The sequence below is a fragment of the Siphateles boraxobius genome, unplaced genomic scaffold, assembly GCF_051911475.1.
Source record: "Siphateles boraxobius isolate OS27281-9 unplaced genomic scaffold, OSU_SipBor_1 65, whole genome shotgun sequence".
Taxonomy (NCBI): domain Eukaryota; kingdom Metazoa; phylum Chordata; class Actinopteri; order Cypriniformes; family Leuciscidae; genus Siphateles; species Siphateles boraxobius.
This window is the reverse complement of record NW_027509192.1, coordinates 7,288,242-7,306,633: the sequence shown is the minus strand read 5'-3', so window position 1 is coordinate 7,306,633 and position 18,392 is coordinate 7,288,242. Positions and strand designations below refer to the sequence as shown.

Sequence of the window (18,392 nt, the reverse complement as noted above, 5' to 3'; positions counted from 1 at the left end):
CAAGCGAGACAGAGCAAAGGTTTGGTATCACTGGTGTGGAGACTGTTGTGTATGAAGACTGAAAGGGGTTTGTGATAAAGACACGACAAGTTTCTCATGAAATTAGACTGGCAGAATCGTTTTTTGTTTTTTTAAAGCTAGATAGATAAAGCTATTTTTTGTTTCCCACATACATTTTCTAAGACACTATAGATTAAATGTTAAAATGTGACTATAAAACACTTGATTTTGATTGGTAAAACAAGCTATTATGGGTTCAAATATTTATATACTGAGTGCCAAAATATTAAATTGTCCCAGACAAAGGATTTCCTATATAGCTATGCTAGTTTCACCTTTCTTGTATTACTCTGCAGAATCTTTCTTCTCATATAATACAATAACTTAAACTAAAAACAATACTTGTATGTCTATTCATTCATTATTTGGAACACAACAATATGATTAGTGGCATTCGTTCTTAAAAATAAAGGTTCTTGTTGGCATCAATGGTTTCATGAAGAACCTTTAACATCCATAGAACCCTTACATTGCACAAAAGGTTCTTTATTGTGGAAAAAGGTTCTTTAGAACATTATAGTTCTTTTACAAAAAAAATTCGGGAACCCAAAATGGTTCTTATATGGCATTACTGCGAAAACTCCCATTGGAACCATTTTTATTCAAATTATACCAACTTTGGATCGACGTACAAAACTATCAAATATTACCCTAACATTGTATATTATCCTTGTATTGTAATCATTACGAGCACAAGTTGTAATTGCTGCCAAACACGTTTACTGTGTCTGCTTAACTGAATACATAATGTTAACGAACACAACATATTACAGCTGTATATCACTGCCATATGGACATTACTTTGATACACTCAACTTTGAAACAAGCATTTCCCCATTTCCAAGCTGCTTTGAAACAATATGTATTACGAAAAGCGCTATAAAAATAAACGTGAATTAGGTTTTTAATAGTGAATTTTACAGATGGTTATAACAACAAAAAGCCTGATTATGTCTACTATACTTTATATAAATAAGCTTAGAGTGTTAAAATGGGCAATGTCAACTTTACTACACAGAACCAAAATAACTACATTGTGTCATTTTGCATACCTCCCTATCCACAAATTTGGAGTGCTTTGAGAGACAGAGTCGAGAAAAGCGAACTCTCGAGGTTGGGCATGTTGGCTGGTGACCAGCGGGCTCAAGCCGCCCCATTCTCCCACTGTTTCCTTCAGAGTCCTGGCTGCCGCTACTCGCCAACCCCCCTGACCTTCCATAAGGCCCCAGCCCAGGACACCGCGCCTGTCCTGCCATGTGGTTGGCTGTACACTCCTCTCTCACAGGACCCTTTTCATCCAGAGTGGGGTGGGGGTTTAACATGTTCTGTAAACACACACACATAAAAATACAGTAGGAAATATAAGCGAAGATTTAGATGTAGACGCACAAACAGCCTGACACACATATAGCACTCGCACCTCATGAGCAAGTTATTATTAAACTTTCAGGTCAATTGTGTGGTAGAGACTCAACTTGAGGCTTTCAGCAGCATAGTGCAGTAGAACTGATGAAACATTCATGCTCGGAGAGCCATGTTTCTTTTCTTTTTTTTGTGTCCATTTTCATTATATGTCATCTCTGTTGAGTCAAGTCAAGATCTCCTTATTCACTAGTACCTCTTACAGCTAATCAGCCTGACATGTGAACTTACATAAACAGAACTCCAAAACTACGGGATTGTGAGTTTGTAAAATTAACACCAGAGAATAGCCCCCATACCCTTTTTAAGTTTATATAACCAATTCATGCAGGATGTAACAGGCTTTTAATTATACATTATTCAAAGTTTTAGAAAACGCACTAACAAAATGAGGATCTGCTTTTAATGCTTTTTAAAAAGCACTTTCGAACCCTTACCCTAACATGATAAAATAGATACAACTATTTCTTGTTTCTCATCACATTTCCAAAACACTAAAATAGAAGGCAAAATTGTAAATATGACTATAAAATACAAGATTCTGATTGGTTTTTCTATGTTGAAATTATTTTTATATAAACTGTAAAACTGTCCAAGACAAAAGATTTCGTAGCTATAGTAGTTTTATGTCTCTTGCACAGTATTTTTCTTCTCAAATAATACAATAACTTAATATGGTTGTCTATTTACTCATACTTTGTTACACAATCATATAATAAGAGGCATATTGTACAGTCAGATGGTCAAACACACACACAGAAAAAAAAACATTATGCCAACTATGCTTTATATAACTAACTAACATGGATGTTTAGTAACATTAACAATCTGAAACCAAATTACATCAAGATTAATCTCAAAATGGCGGAACTGTGTAGACAAAAACAGGCATCTGGTGGGGGCCACTGTCCCGGGTCCTCAGAGTGTGGCCGGTATAGGGGTTGCCCCTGCCTTCTGCCTATAGAACAAATGTGCCCAAGTTTGGACCCAGGGTTGCCCACAGTCTGCTTGCACCAGCAGCCAAGACCTCCATATGCCCACCCAGCTGACACCGTCTCCAGCACGCTGTGACCCCAATATACAGTAAAGCAGACCAACACTTCCCAGCACATGCCCAGAACGTACACAGAACCAGTGCACTAGGATACGTCCATGGATATGCATGCATTAGTGCTGGGGAAGCTACTTTGGAGGTTGCCAAGCTGATCATATTTTCAAGTAGTTAAATTACTGCCAAGCAAATATTTAGAAAAGGCAGATTCAAGTAAACGCCACTGAAGCCTTTAGCCTTCTGTATTTTTAATCTGAGCCATAATTTTAAAGCATAACTTGTACATAAATCTAAACTAAATATTTTTTTATATATAATTTTTTATAAAAATAAAAAAACCTTAGCTGTCTTAATGAACAGTAGAATTTATTAATATTAAAATTATTTAATTAAATGCATTAATTGACTATTTTAACTAAAAGCATTTATATAAAATTTATTTTTACCATCAAATCTGTAAATAGTCTGTCAATAATAGTCAGGAATACAAGACATCTTAAATGACATGGAGGGACTCAAATCTGTGAATTGTTTTTTGAATCTATTCTTTCAGATTTCACTAGAATGAGTTTTTAAAGCCCCCATTTACATCTGTTATTAAAATACTTTTTGGTTTACTGTGATAAGTCACACAAAAGGAGAGAAATATACCTGAATCTTCAATTTTTTTAACACTTCGTTTACACTTCTCATTTCAAATGGATTGTATGAAACAAAAGTTAATATCAGGGGTAAATAGGGCCTTATTGCTAGTTACTTCCCAACATGCATGCATGCACTCAAATACACACAGCAATGTGGTTACAAAGATCAAATGCAAACACAGTAGCACAGGCATATGTAGTTATGCAACCCTAATATCAGTGTGTCCATTAAAAGTCAGAGCATTAGTAACCACAAAAAATAAAAGCCTACTGATCTCTGAGCAGCTCTCACAAAAATTACAAAGCTTGTGATACATTAACACTTATCAGGAGTTATCCTCTCCTAAGAGCCACTGCTGAAGGCTCCCGTTGCATTAATATTTTACCAGATTAATATTTAAACACATCAAATGGAATATAGAAAATAGCATATTGAACAGAACCTCATTAACCCACAAGAGAGAAGCCAAGTAAGTTTCATTCAAAGTGCCTTTTCATTGTGTGTAAGAGGATGGATGGATGGATGGATGGATGGATGGATGGATGGATGGATGGATGGATGGATGGATGGATGGATGGATGGATGGATGGATGGATGGATGGATGGATGGATGGATGGATGGATGGATGGATGGATGGATGGATGGATGGATGGATGGATGGATGGATGGATGGATGGATGGATGGATGGATGGATGGATGGATGGATGCATTTGGCAGTAACTACCATCTGCTGTTTAAAAATAGTTTACTAAAAGAAGCACTAAACTAATGCAAAACAACCAATCAACTGTCTAGACTTCCTTTATAAATGGCTGGATGGCTTTCAAAAGCAAGTCACAACTTTTTTGGCACGTCAAGTTTAGGGTTGTGAAGGAGACTTCATGCACACTGAGGAGGAGAGAAGCCAAAAAAATGTCACACCGCAAGATCACAAGTAGACTGCTTTTGGCCAGAATCATAGATCAGAGCTCCATTGTGATTTATAATTTCTCTCCACATATTTATAAGTGAATATGAAAGCGGTTTAAAAGTGCTATAAAGAGTGTGCTCCAGTAGACAAATTTTTTGTTAAACAAACAACAACAAAAAATGATGGTTAATATAGCTGAGGTCCTGGCCTTCATACATTTAACTTTAACTTTTACATCTTTATCCAGATGTATTATCTCCATTATATTGAGGCTGAAAAGGAAAGAAACATCTGAAATAAAGTAAACTTACGGTGGGAAAGGCATGATGCCCTTTAACATGTGGCGTCGTGCCAGATCACGGTGGAAAAAAGACTTGCACAGTGTCATATATGACACTCAACAATACTTGTTTGCCTCTGAGCTGCCTGGAAACAGCTTGCTGGCTGCTGATGATGGCAGACCCTGGAGGCCACCAAATCCCTGAGGTAAAGGAAGGAAAACATTAGTAACATGATAACAGGGGAGGAGAGGGCTCAGGGAGCTTGGCTTCTTCAGGTACCTGGGCCTGTTCTTAACTCCTGAACCAGCATCCAAGGGACTGGTGACAACAAGCAGTGGGTGTGGGGGTGGTTATAATGGTTGATTATGATGATGATTTCAGTCAATATATTCCATGATTATTATACCAGTCTGCTTGGCTGTTTATATCATATTATACACTTAAAGAGTAACAAATAAATAGTCATTTTATCGATTTTTTCCCCCCACTAAATCAACAGTCCCCCTATTATAGTGACTCCCCCAGGAATAATAATAATTATAATAATAATAATGATAATAATGATAATAATTCATTACATTTATATAGCGCTTTTCTCGGCACTCAAAGTGCTTTACATAGAAGGGGGAATCTTCTCATAACCGGGGATTAAGTGCTTTGTTCAAGAACAAAATGCTGATAGCTTATAAACTGCCCCATGTGGTGTTTAAACAACCTTTCAGTTACCAGGACAAATCTTTCAGTTTTTAAAATATTTGTTAATATTTTGTCTACTGTGTTTGTTTATTTTAGTTAAATTGTGTTTGTTTCAGTAACCAGAACAGGGCTTTATTTATTTTTTAAATAATTGCTTATATTTTGTCTAGATTTTGTTTGAATATTTTAGTTAGATTTTGTTTGTTTCAGTTACCAGGACAGATCTTTATTATTAATAAAATAATTGTTTAAATTTTTTCTATATGCTTTTGTTTATTTTAGTTAGATTTTGTTTGTTTCAGTTACCAGGACAGATCTTTATTTTTTTATTTATTTTTATAATTGTATGTATTCTGTTAGGATTTGTCTATATTAACTTGTGTTTTGTCTAGATTTTGTTTGTTTAGTCTCATTAGATTTTTGTTTTGTTTCAGTACCAGGAAAGATCTATTTCCTTTTTTTTTTACTACATAATTGTATATATTTTGTCTATATTTTGCTTTGTTTTTTAGTTAGATTGTTTTGTTTCAGTTACCATGACAGATCTTACATTTTTCAAATAATTGTTGATATTTTGTGTTATATATTTTCGTCTATTTTTAGTTTGTAAGCCAACAATAAAAAGAGGTACAATCCCCAAAACAATATATCGACTAAATAATTGCAAAAGAATGACTTCAGCGGTACCATGATGGCAACCAAATGTTAATACCTTGTTACTTTGACACATACCATGAATCTGAAATGATACATTTTCTTATTCATTTTAAATCACCATGGTATTTACACAGCACTTCAAACAATGCCATATAAACTAGTACCATAGTACATGTCTCGAAAAACTTTAGTATTACCATGATACCATGTCCAGAAAAATAAATAAAATAAAACAAACAACATGGTGCTTTCTGTTAATGTACTGAATACATAGTCTAATAGTATAAACAATTATAATGCATGCATGCAACACAAGTCTACTCGAAAAGATCTATGGAAAACCATTGATAAGTGCCATAATCAAGACACTGGGGAAGCTGTTAATCAGTGACTGCCATTCACAACCTACAAGAGACGCTTAACAAGGGGTGAATTCTGCTGAGACTGTGATGGCTTCATTACACTGGCCTCACTTACCGTCTGGAAAAAAAGAAGAAGAATGATTTAATGAACAGAGTTAAGATTTGACACCACCACAGCGCTAAATCAGAAATAATGAACGAGCCATTAACGAGGGGCTGGGTGAGAAACACCTGATCTGCACCCCCTCCTCCCCCCTGTTTGTCTGTCTATCGCTCCCTCCATCTCTAATAAACAGTCCACAGCTGAATCAGGGCATCACCTTCACCTGCCTCTGCAGCACTGAACCTCTGTCTATCAGAATACACCCACGCACACGCGCACACACACACACACACACACACACACACACACACACACACACACAATGTGCCTCTGTCTGTCACACTACTCCTACGCAGTGTACTATATGTACACACACACACACACACACACACACGCGCGCACACACACACACACACACACACACACACACACACACACACACACACACACACACACACACACACACACACACACACACACACACACACACACACACACACACACACACACACACACACACACACACACACACACACACACACACACCCCTTCACCTGGAAGATGAGCTGTCTGTCAGGGAGGGAGACCGTCTTTGGGGAGTGTGTGGGGGTCTCTCTGTCACAGTAAACCCCTGTCTGTCACACTCGCAACCTCAGACGTGAACACGCATGAGGCACGCAGTAAGAGAAGCGCAGAACACACCTGTCAACAGAAGAATGTTTAATTTGAACAGGGCTGCCATTGTTTGATAAGATAATGACTGGGGCTGCCGGTATAATCATTTCGTACATTCATGTTCGCTTCGGTATAATGAAGGTGAGGCCTGATAGTTCCTGAAATTCGCTAAACAATCATCAACAAGTTTTGAAGTAAATGTTTTGAAATGAGACAATAAACAAAAACACAACTAGGACAGGAAAAATAAGTATGCTTTACCGTGTTGCTTTGACTCGATACATTAAATACATATTTTCACAGGGTTCTCGAGTTTGCTAAATTGTTCTTTGGAGATTAAAATTTCCTATTTATGTTATAGGTTTTTCAGTTCAGCATATTTGGTTTTTGGGTTCTTTAAAGCACCAGCAGAAGATGTTTTTTTTTTTTTAAAGAAATAGACAACAAAAAGTTCTTTGTAGAACTAAATTATGTTAGATTATGTAAGATCCTCTCAAAATTGTTAGTCATAGTAGATACACAACTGTTTGGGGTCAAGACTTAAACAAATATATTATAATAATACTTATAATTAGCAGGGATGGATTAAATTAATCGAAAGTGACAGTAAATACATTTATAATGTTACAAAAGATTTCTATTTCAAATAAATGTTGTTCATATGAACTTTCTATTCATCAAATAATCCTGAAAAAAGTACTACGGTTTCCACAAAAATATTAATAATTATTTTCAACATTGATAATAATAAGAAATGTTTCTTGAGCAGCAAATCAGCATATTAGAATGATTTTTTTTAAGCATCGTGACACTGAAGACTGAAGTAATGATGCTTAAAATTCAGCTTTGTCAGCATAGGAATAAATTACATTTTAAAATAGATCAAAATAGAAAAGTTATTTTATATTGAAATAATATTTCACAATATTACTGTTTTTATTGTATTTTTGAACAAATTTCCCAACCTGGTCAAGTACTGTAGGTGTTTATTAGCTGGCCGGCCACCTAGTCTCTAAGCTAAAAAAAAAAAGAAGCCCAAAACCTTTTTAAATCCAGCCAACAGACAAGGGGAGACCATTTAAGAGCAGAAAACCAGCTTAGACTTTTTTTTTTTTAAGCAAGCATTACATTAACTATAGACATGTTCCACTAGCACTTGACAACCAGAAGGTTCCAAAGTTTAAATTTAGCTTAAACACCCTAACTTTTTGTGCTATATCTAATACATGCCAAACCATTGGTTTGATACTTCGTTATTGAATGCAATGACATTCTTACCTTTATAATTGTGGCTTAAGAGTCCAAATACTTTGTTGATTGCATCCTTGATCATACACAGCCTCTGCTTCAATCTCCAGTTAGCCAATGGTCTGCAACTCCCTGTGGCTTTAAGCTGTTTGGAAACAAATGCTTAAACATTACAAAATCATGCTAGTATACTGGTACTTCTTTCAAGTGTTAACATTTCCTTAGCTTTTATGATCTTAACCAGGCCTATTACACATAAAAGGCCCATAATACCAAACATTCATTTAAGTGCTCCTCCAACAAACCCATCAATTACGGCACTCTTTACCATGTGTTCCATTCTGGACACAACTTTACAATTTAGCATTGGGGCACCTCTTGAAACCTGCTTTTAAAGAGCTGTCGAAGAGAGGCATTTTAACTTTTGACAAATAAACAATGGCGCCCTCTGAGCCCGCTGCGCTAAACACCGCTCACCAGGCCCGAATTAAATGAGGAGAAAAATGCTCAGGTCCTTTTGCACCACACCACGATTTTAAGGAGGGGAGAGGACACATTTCACACAGTTGCCTTTGTGTGTAATATATTGTATCATGGCCATCCAGCTGGGCGTATTTCATATAGATAATGATGAAGGCAATGCGAATATCTACGTGAACGAGTGGGTTAGCTAATTAAGATTATAGCTACCCAGAGAAGTGTCTCGGTACAGTTTGCACCCAGCAAGGCGCTGCCTTCATTGTGGGAAAAGCAGCACCATTTAAACAACAGGGTCCACATCACCTGGAGTGCAATTGATACCAATTATACCATATCATAAAGTAACCCAATTTAATAGTCAAGGAACCAACATGGGGCATCTGGCTCATTTATTAAGAGACAACAGAAAAAGGATTCATTTCTAGTCAGTGAGCAGTCAATGATAAAGCCCAGATCCTAAACTTAGGGATCTGACTGTCACAAATAAGGCAAAAGCAATTAAGCACGACCTGGCGCCAGGAAAGGGCAGTAATTAAGTGCGTTATTGTCTTTTGCCGTGCTATTTTAGCTTTAGTGGCGCTTAAGATGTTTTCGAAAGATAATTTTAGAACATAATCAATCCAAATGAAGTATAAATATTGTTAAATATAATTAATATTCAAAATAATAAAAGGATTAATGAGACTAACATTTAGGTTAAGATTTTGTTGTTGTTGTTGAATAAATTAAAGAACAGAAAGTACCAGTTTTTATATAATGTGTATATATATATATATATATATATATATATATACGCATTCAAATGTTTGGGATCAGTATGATTTAAAAAAATAATTAATACTTTTAATTCAGCAGTGATGCATTAAACTGATTGAAACTGGCAATAAAGACATTTTTTAGAGCTGCTTTACAGCAGAATTAAAATTTGTCTCATATTTGATGAAGTTTGCATCACTGATCATTATTTTCCTGTTTATCAATAAGAAGCTGCTTTGATACTATCAGTATTTTATAAAGTGCTATATAATGGTGATTTGATCTGACTAGAAAAAAGATTTCTATTCCAAATAAGGATCATGTGATGATGAAGACTGGAGTAATGTTGCTGAAAATTCAGCATTGCATCACAGGAATAAATTACATTTTAAAATATATTAAATTGACAAGAGTTACTTTAGAGCTTAAGATGCTGGTAGAAACAGGTGGAAATCAATGGTGTTAACTGTGGAATTTTCGGTAATGGATGGATCCGAAGTTCTAGAAGAGGATTCATTATTTATAATTTTTAATTCTATGAAAAGTTTACAATAACCATTAAAAATTGAAATATTGAACACAATTCTTTAGTGAATTCAATTGAAACCGGCTCCATTGTGAACGCCATAATCCACTCTTAATCTGGATCAGGGATTCCAGTGTGTTTTTTTACCCCTCTCTTGAGGCAGCAGTTGCCGTTCATCCCGTGCCTTTGTGTACGTGCCGGCCTCCTTAACGTTTTAGCAGGGCTTTGACTGGTTGAACTTTGATCTGATGTCTTCATTGAGGAGAACTGCAGGTTACCCATTCAAGATGCAAATCCTTTACCAGAGCCTATAGGCACTTTGTAAAAGAGAGAGAGAAAAACAGGGTGAAAGAGGGAGAGTGAGTGTGTTTCGATGGGAGGGGGGAATCCTGTGTGAAGTTGAAACACTCCGCACGCCCCCTCCACACACACACACACACACACACACACACACACACACACACACACACACACACACACACACACACACACACACACACACACACACACACACACACACACACACACACACACACACACACACACACACACACACACACACACACGCTCTAATCCACATTGCAATATGGATTAAGGTAGGGGATAACCTTTTCTTAACGTGCAAGAAAGAGTATGGCAAGGACAAGCCCGGGGTGGGCGGCTGGGGATCTTCTCATAATAAAGCAGTGCTGTATAAAAGCACGCTCTGTGTCAGGCGCTTGTGAATGGGCCTCAATGCAGCCCCATTCCCAGGCCTGGTGGGGAGGCTTGCCAAAGACTACCTAGAGCCAACTAAGCGTGAGTAATCCCTCCACACTCAATGGAGGGGGTGAGCCCCATTCAACCCTCTCAGAAGTTTAAGAGTTGATCAATTTATTATCTGTGGCGATTAGGGTGCAGGCCCAGTCACCTTCTTAAAACCCGAAAGTCAGGGAAGAAAAGAAAAAAAAAGAAATGGGTCTCTCTGTTTCCACAGCTTGCGTCGCATAACCGAGGCCCTCTAATTGCGATACTAATGCGCTCGAAACCTCTGATTTGAAATGAACCAAGGCAGAAAACCGATTTCATGCTGTGACAGTTTATATATTGCCGCAGATAGACAAACGGCCCATTGAATAGGAACTGTACCTTCTAATTTTGTTTCCGGGGGAGAGAAAATAATCGCTTTGTTACATAGGTAGAGAAAATTGGGCATAAAATCATTCAGACATTTTTTTTTTTACTCTTACAGTCTGATGTGATGTCTTTAGATGGGAATTAGATGACTGAAAAAAGCAAATTTGAATAATTGACTGTTGTAATTACGCCCCAAAAAAGGCTTTGTGCCTTTAACGGCTTGTAATGACAACCGAGTTAACAGATCGGTGCGGAAAAATAAACTACAAGTCAAACAAGCTTTGTTGGCTAAGGATCACACCCACTCCAACGGCCACAAAGGGTGCAGTGGTTTGGGACAAATCTCAAGTGCTCTTCACACTCACACTTCTTAGCACATGGATAAACAGTTTTATTAGCTCAATTCACAATAGCCATCGTCTTTTAAAAAAAAAGAATGTTAAACGCCACAGGAGATCAAACAAACTAAAATGACAGGCGAAAAGGGGAGTGTGGTGAAGCCATGCCTGATTCCTCAAGAGCAATGCTGAGGTAAACAAAGCAGGTGTAATGGGGTGTGGCTCAATCAGCTCACTAGTTCAGAAGCCAGTACACTGGCTACTAGCTAGGGAGTCAGCCATGTCAAAATAGTTCTGGTGCACTGAGACGTTCACTTTGTTTCTGGTAAGTGAATCTAGTGAGAGGTCAGGAAATTTCTACAATGCCATGTTTTAAGTTAACAAAAGACGAGTCTAAGTATAAATCAAGACAAAGTCCTATTTTCTGTAGTTACCTTTATATTTTTTAATGGCATTAACAAAAGATGCACTATGTGTTAAACAGTGCTGTAAGCTACATTTTTTAAATTTCAATGTATGTATTTTTTAAGAATATTCAGTGATGGAAATGACATGGACATTTCTTTGTCTTGCCAGGGCTGATTTCACAATAAAACACAATTAAATAATATTTTCACAAATTTTTTAGTTTAAGTAGAAATGGTGCACAAAAATATTCTCTTCACAAATGCCATTTACCTTTTTTCCTTTGTTTTCTTTACACAACATGTTTATAGAAAATCTATAGAAATTAAATACATTAAAAATAATTAAAAGAAAAAGATGTATGCAAAACAATTAAAAACATAAAAAATAAAAAAAATTCCAAGACTACTATTAATATTTTTTTTAATAGTCAACTTTCAATTTGATACAGTTAAAAAAATAAAATAAAATCTAAAGGCATATATATGCTCAATTTAAGAAACATTCAATTGTGTCAGTGTTAATATGATCACGGCTCCTGTTAGTCCACAAATTGAATGTTCATGACATAAAGATAGGGCTCTAGGGAGCAGAATAAGACACATCCATAGTTTATCAAGTGAGATATTAACATTCTTGCTGGGCAAAGCAGTTGTCACCTCCTCGGTTCACATGTTCATGCCCCTGTGTTTGACAGAGGTCACTGCCAACCCACAACAGACCGCCACCTCATTACCCAAACTAAATAAGTTGATTCTCTCTATTAAAGCCATGTGACAAATATGCTACATATTCACATGGACGCTGCTCAAAAGTGAGGCCCCGATTACAGGCCCAGAGCGGAAAAGATTGTTTCATCGTCATTCTCACACTCAATTGACTGTGTGGTTATGTGTGCTTGTTATGCGTGTCCTGGAGTCATTATATGCAATTCAGGCAAGCACGTGGATGGATGTGTACAGAGCTTTCAATCATGTTTATGAGGGCCCGTTCGTGCATATGTGTGTCTGTTTGACTCTTAGCGGCTGTTCCCTCTGCAGTCAATTTATCTTAATGTGAATTGAATGTGCTAACAACTCCAGCACCGTCAGACATCATTTCATATCAATCATCAGGTATCAGCCACACTGATCTGCAATGGCAAACACTCAGTAATTACGGCAACAAACAGATTTACTGTAAATTATGAAATTTATGTTGGCATAATGGCATAGAGCACTGAGAACTCTTAGTATGTTCAATTTTGACAGCTGGCTTGCTTGCAAACCCTTTAGCCATGACTATATTCACAATATAGCACTTCATTAAGTGTATACTGGAATAAATCAAACAAATTCCACAACACTGCATAGGACAAACGGTTTGGAGAATAAATAAATACCACAACCCTACATCGGACAAACGGTTTAGAAAATAAATTAATTAACAAGCAAAAAACAAATAAATGAATAAAAATTCTGCAACCCACAGGACAATTTTTTTAAATTAATTTACTAAACAATTTATATTAAATAACAAAAACAACAAATATTATTATAAATATTAATAATAATGGTATGTCTACTTACACCAAGTGCAAATGTTGTTGTTGCTGATGGTAGAGGCACGCCCACCATTGACTGATTGAACCAGACAAAATTACAAAAGAAATCCCGCTGATAACAGAATCAGTTGCGTGGAGAGGGCATAACATTTTTGGCGTAACCTTTAACCGAACCCAATTAAACAATAAATAAAGCAGCATCAATATTTATTTTAATAAATATAATCATATACACTGTGTATGTTGCTATTATTGAATACTGCTTTATATTATACTACAATACACTGAGGTGCAAATAATATCTGCCACCATTTGTGCTAAATAGCACCTAACTACTACCACTTAGTGCAAGGAAAATATTGCCATTTTCCACTTAGTGTATATAACATCTGTCTCGATTTGCACTTATAATCAAAATAAAATAAAATAACCACTGCCTACTACCACTATTAATAATGCTGTAATCATTTTGTAATGTATTTTCAGTCAGAACACTGTATTGACCAATCAGCATCCAGGATCGCAACTACCACATTTTATATAAAGTAATAAACCACTACTGTGATTTTAACACTTTTAAAGGGACTTTGCAAATAATTTCTCAAAAATGAAATGATCTATTTCAGTCTATACTTTGTAGCATGTTGACCGTTCTGGTCTCCTGGCCACTTAACAAGGTACATGTGTGAAAGAAGATGTGTCAGAGCCCCAGGGACAAATCACCTTTCTAACGCAATAACAAAACAGGCCATTGTCTCGCAGATAACACCTTAAATTAGAAAAGCCACTCTTAACACCAACAGTTCCTGATTAGACCTGTGAGCAGCTGTGGGCCAATCAGAGACAAGGACCATGGGGCATTCCTTTGTGACATCATTAAGGTAATGTGTGGGTAAAGGCTGATTTAGATCCCTGGGCTGGTCACTGTTGCAGTTTGCCGGTTAGGAGTGTTTTTCTGTTTGGGGAGGAGAGGAAGGTGTGAGTGTATGTGAGGGGCTGAATTCACCTGTTGCTTTGGACTCTTTCGACTGTTGACTCTTCCTGGGAAAGGAAAGAAAAAGTGTCACTCTCAAGGCAAAATAATATTTGGTCAGGTCTAATTTGACAAAAAAAGCAATCCCTTGGGTCAGAAAAGATCCATTTGTCATGGGGGAAAAAAAAGCAATTATTCTCCATATGGTCAAACACATACAACGGTCAGACATATTTACAACATCTTCACTATAGGATATTCCTCTCAGACCAGCAGGAACTTTACATATAAAACGAGGTCAGATACACAAAACATGTCCGAAACATTCTTTAGATCCATGGAAACCTGCACTACCCTTCAGTGTGTCTGCACTTTGCCATGCTAAGGAATGGAAGGCCTATCAAAAAACAAGCCAACATCCTGCATTGGATTCCCGTCCTCCCCATTTATATGGAAAACAAAGGTTTACGCCTTGACCCCACCCTCCATCAATCAAAATATTTACAATGGCCTCCCATCTGTCCGCTGAACTGAAGCGGCCCGGGTGCTTCTGTTCCTCTTCCCATTAATGGAGGGCTTTTCCTGGAGAGTCGTGGGTTTGTATGACCCCCTGGCTGTGGTGAATGCTCGGGAAGGTCATTAAAACCAGCAACATCACCGAGCTGTAATGACAAGCAGAAGATGCACTTCCTCTTTTGTGGGTTTCACTGACTGGCTGGTGGCTTTTTGTTACATCAACTCTGCATGGCTAGATAGTTTTGCTCCAGAGGCCCGATCTGGATTGAAAGATTCAGGAAACGGTGAATGAATATAGATGTCCACGGGACACATGCTAGTCGGAATGTTCAAGTCATGTTGTGAATACGCTGTCTTTACATAACGCAATAAAACTCAAGGAATTAATAACTAAAGCATAATGAATTCACAACATCATTTTACAATAGTGTATTCATTATAATGTTATTTCAGTAGTTTTTACATGTTGTTTTTCTGAAATGTCGATATATTTAAACGTATAAAATTTGGTTGAATTTTTCTCTGCTAAAATTAGATCCCATTTAAGTCAGTGGTTCTCAAACAGGGTGCCTCCACACCAAAGGGGCTTCAGGGTGACTTAAAGGTATTAATAAATTATTATTAATAAATTAAAATAATAAAACTCTTAATTAAATTAAAATGCTAAAAATCACATAAAATTTAGCTTCCACCAAAATGCATAAAATCAAAGATTGTATTATAGAACTGGGGGCCTTCGAGTTAAGGTTCAGAACCACTGATTTAAGTCATAAATGAATAGATGAAAATGATTGAATATGACATCATAAAATACTGACTAAATTTAAAGAATACTTTTATTACAAGACAAAAATGACAAACTAAAACAAAAAATTGCTGTAAAATGACAAAAAGTTACCTATGAAACTGCGATTCTATGATAATCTTTGTTCTATTAATGTCTAGCCTGACAGACGGGAAATACAGCTAACGTACAAGTACATGCACTTCAGCATGAAATATGATCAGTTCCACAAGAACTTGTGTTTTCCCCCTCCAGACCAAGCCTTTCAAATAACAGAATCAGTTACAGTAAAATTGTATTTTGATATGCAATGAACGTCTCTTTTCATTTGCAGCCGCAAACCATTTCGATTCAGCCTAAAAACAAAAGGCACTGTCTGCCTCAACATCACTTTGCCCCCAGACTTGCTGATTGTTCAACTATCTGCCACTCAATGAAAAAAGTGCCACCCAAAAGCCTGGCTTCCTTGTTTCTCCCTCCATCCTGCCTTTGTCTCCAAAACGGTGTAATTTCAGAGATTGAAGTCCTCACCGGTGCCTTCATTCCCCTGCTCTGACAACAATAGGACCCAAGTGCTTTCAGGAATGATGGATAAATTACTAGGTAGTAAAATATTATATCTAAGGTAGGTGATGGGTCCTTTTCTGCAGGGCTTGTCTCCATCAGTCTCATGGCACTGGAGGTAATTATAGTCTGTTGGATTGTCTCTCTCTCGGCATGGGAGAGAGCTCTGCTGTTTGTCATGAACTCATCTCGCCGAGCGATAGGACAGTAATGGTTCGAATTAACATCTGTTGCCTGGCTGGCATTGTGAAAGGCAATGACAGCTTCACCACTGACCTTTTCTGATTATTGAAAAAAAAAAAAGGCGAACAATTAGCTCCCCTCTCAGGAGCCAATAGTTTAAATTACAATGTATATTGTACGTTTGACTGAAAGACTGTCAATGGGCTCAGATGTGTGATTTATTGTGTCGTTTCATTGCAATCATTTGGTCATTTAAAGGCATTGGTTAAAACCTGTTATTTGGAGGTGGACTGGCGGTACGACAAACTCAGAGTGTTTTTCTGAGGTCAATGATGTGGTCCCGCCAATCAAAGCCTCATTAGATCATCGAAACGGCTAACAAATATCAACAGTAGCATGACTCAAAATGTTCAAGCACACTTCATAAACTTCATAATTACATTTAAAGAATGTGTAGTACTAAAAGTTAATTAAATGCACCCTTTAAATAAAATGACTAATAGAAAATACAAGTATGAATGTGGTTAATTAAAGGAATATTCCTGGTTTAGCACATGTTAAACTCAAACCAACAGAAATTGTGGTATAATGCTGATGAACACAAACACATTGCCTTTCCTTTGTTTAAAAAAAGGTAAAATTTGGGTTACAGTTACAGCTTGCAATAGAAGTGAATGGGGCCAATACGTAAATGTCAAAATACTTACGGTTTCAACAGAATAGCCACAAGACGTAAACAATATTCATGTAAATATGACTTAATGATAAAATGATTTACTAACCTTTTCTGTGTAAAGTTATATGTAATTTTACAACTTAATCTCTGCAAAACACTAAAACTGTAAAACTACAGTTAAAATGATTAGACAGCTTTAAATAATAATACTACAAAAGTTAACAGATTGTACTTTTAACTTGTAGAATTTGGTTTTATCTTATTAAGGTTTTGGTTTTATCTTAAATCTTCTAAGTTTCACATTTCTGCTTTAAAAATTCTCAAAAAATTGACCCCATTCACTTTCATTATAAGGGTATAATATATATTGCTGCTGAATTGTACTGAACTCAGAGTATTCCTTTAAAGTCAGAGCTAATTTTTGACAAGTTTGGACCAAAGTATGGGGTAAAACCACTTAACATTTAAATTTCACTTCTTGTGCGACAGCCCTTTCCAAATCACCTGCAAAGGAGCCAACGTCTCCTTCACCTCAGAAACAACTTGACCCCGACGGCCAAATAATGACAGCAAAGTTGAGTAAGGAACACAGTACAGTGGGCAAATATCATCAGCCTCACCCATAAACTCAAAGCTGAGTAAGGCAAAGACGAGAGATTCCACCGCTCTTCAATTTGTCCTCCCAAGGATTGTCTTTTATTGATGGCTTTCTAGGTCAGCGACCCTCCATGCTGTTCAAAGGATCTAAGAGGCACCCAGATGGGCCCTCTCAAGATGGAGCCTATTGTAGCATACTTTCTATAGTGTCTTACAAATGAAATGCGTAGGAGCCATTAGCCCAGAGTGGATTGTTTTAGGGGGTGTGTGTCCCTCTCAAGGGGGGTAATGATGACAGTCTGGGCCACAGATCAGTCATCAAAACAATTGTTTCGGGCCTTTTCTTTTGATGAGAGGCTTTCACTCTACTCTCTCTCATTGCTCTTAACTTCGAATAAACTCCTGATTGCCTCGACAATAAAGAGAAGAGAAGCTTCGAGTCATGAATGCTCCAATCTGTTGGTTTTACACCTCAAGAATCAGTCCAAGAAAAGTTTGAATGGTTGATGTTATAGCTTTAAATAGAATGGATGATGTAATAAAATCAGAGAAATCAGGTTATTTACCAACTTTTCCCTCAACATGATGTTATTAAATCTTGGTCAGGTCATAACAACAGCAGGTGAGGTACTTACTGTTGTCTTAAGGGATTGGAAAGGCAGGTGTCAACTTTCCACCTTGCTCAGCCAAGCACTGTTCAAACTCCCAGACACATTGTGTGAATTCAGTAGATAAGCATTGGCTGACACAGACATCACCTTATTGAATTAGGCTGTTTGTGCAGGCAGCCACCAGAGCATTCGGCCTCAGCTCTGGTTCTCAC

At 37.0% G+C, this 18,392-nt stretch overlaps 1 long non-coding RNA gene across 1 annotated transcript; it reads right to left on the bottom strand.

The window, feature by feature from the left end:
- Positions 1 to 760: 760 nt before the first annotated feature.
- On the bottom strand, positions 761 to 18,392 carry LOC143720769 (uncharacterized). Its single transcript, XR_013196633.1, has 7 exons — positions 18,205 to 18,392; positions 14,283 to 14,317; positions 10,022 to 10,191; positions 8,143 to 8,257; positions 6,744 to 6,891; positions 4,402 to 4,571; positions 761 to 1,385 (listed from the first exon to the last, which is right to left on the bottom strand). It is a non-coding gene; the product is annotated as an uncharacterized LOC143720769 (long non-coding RNA).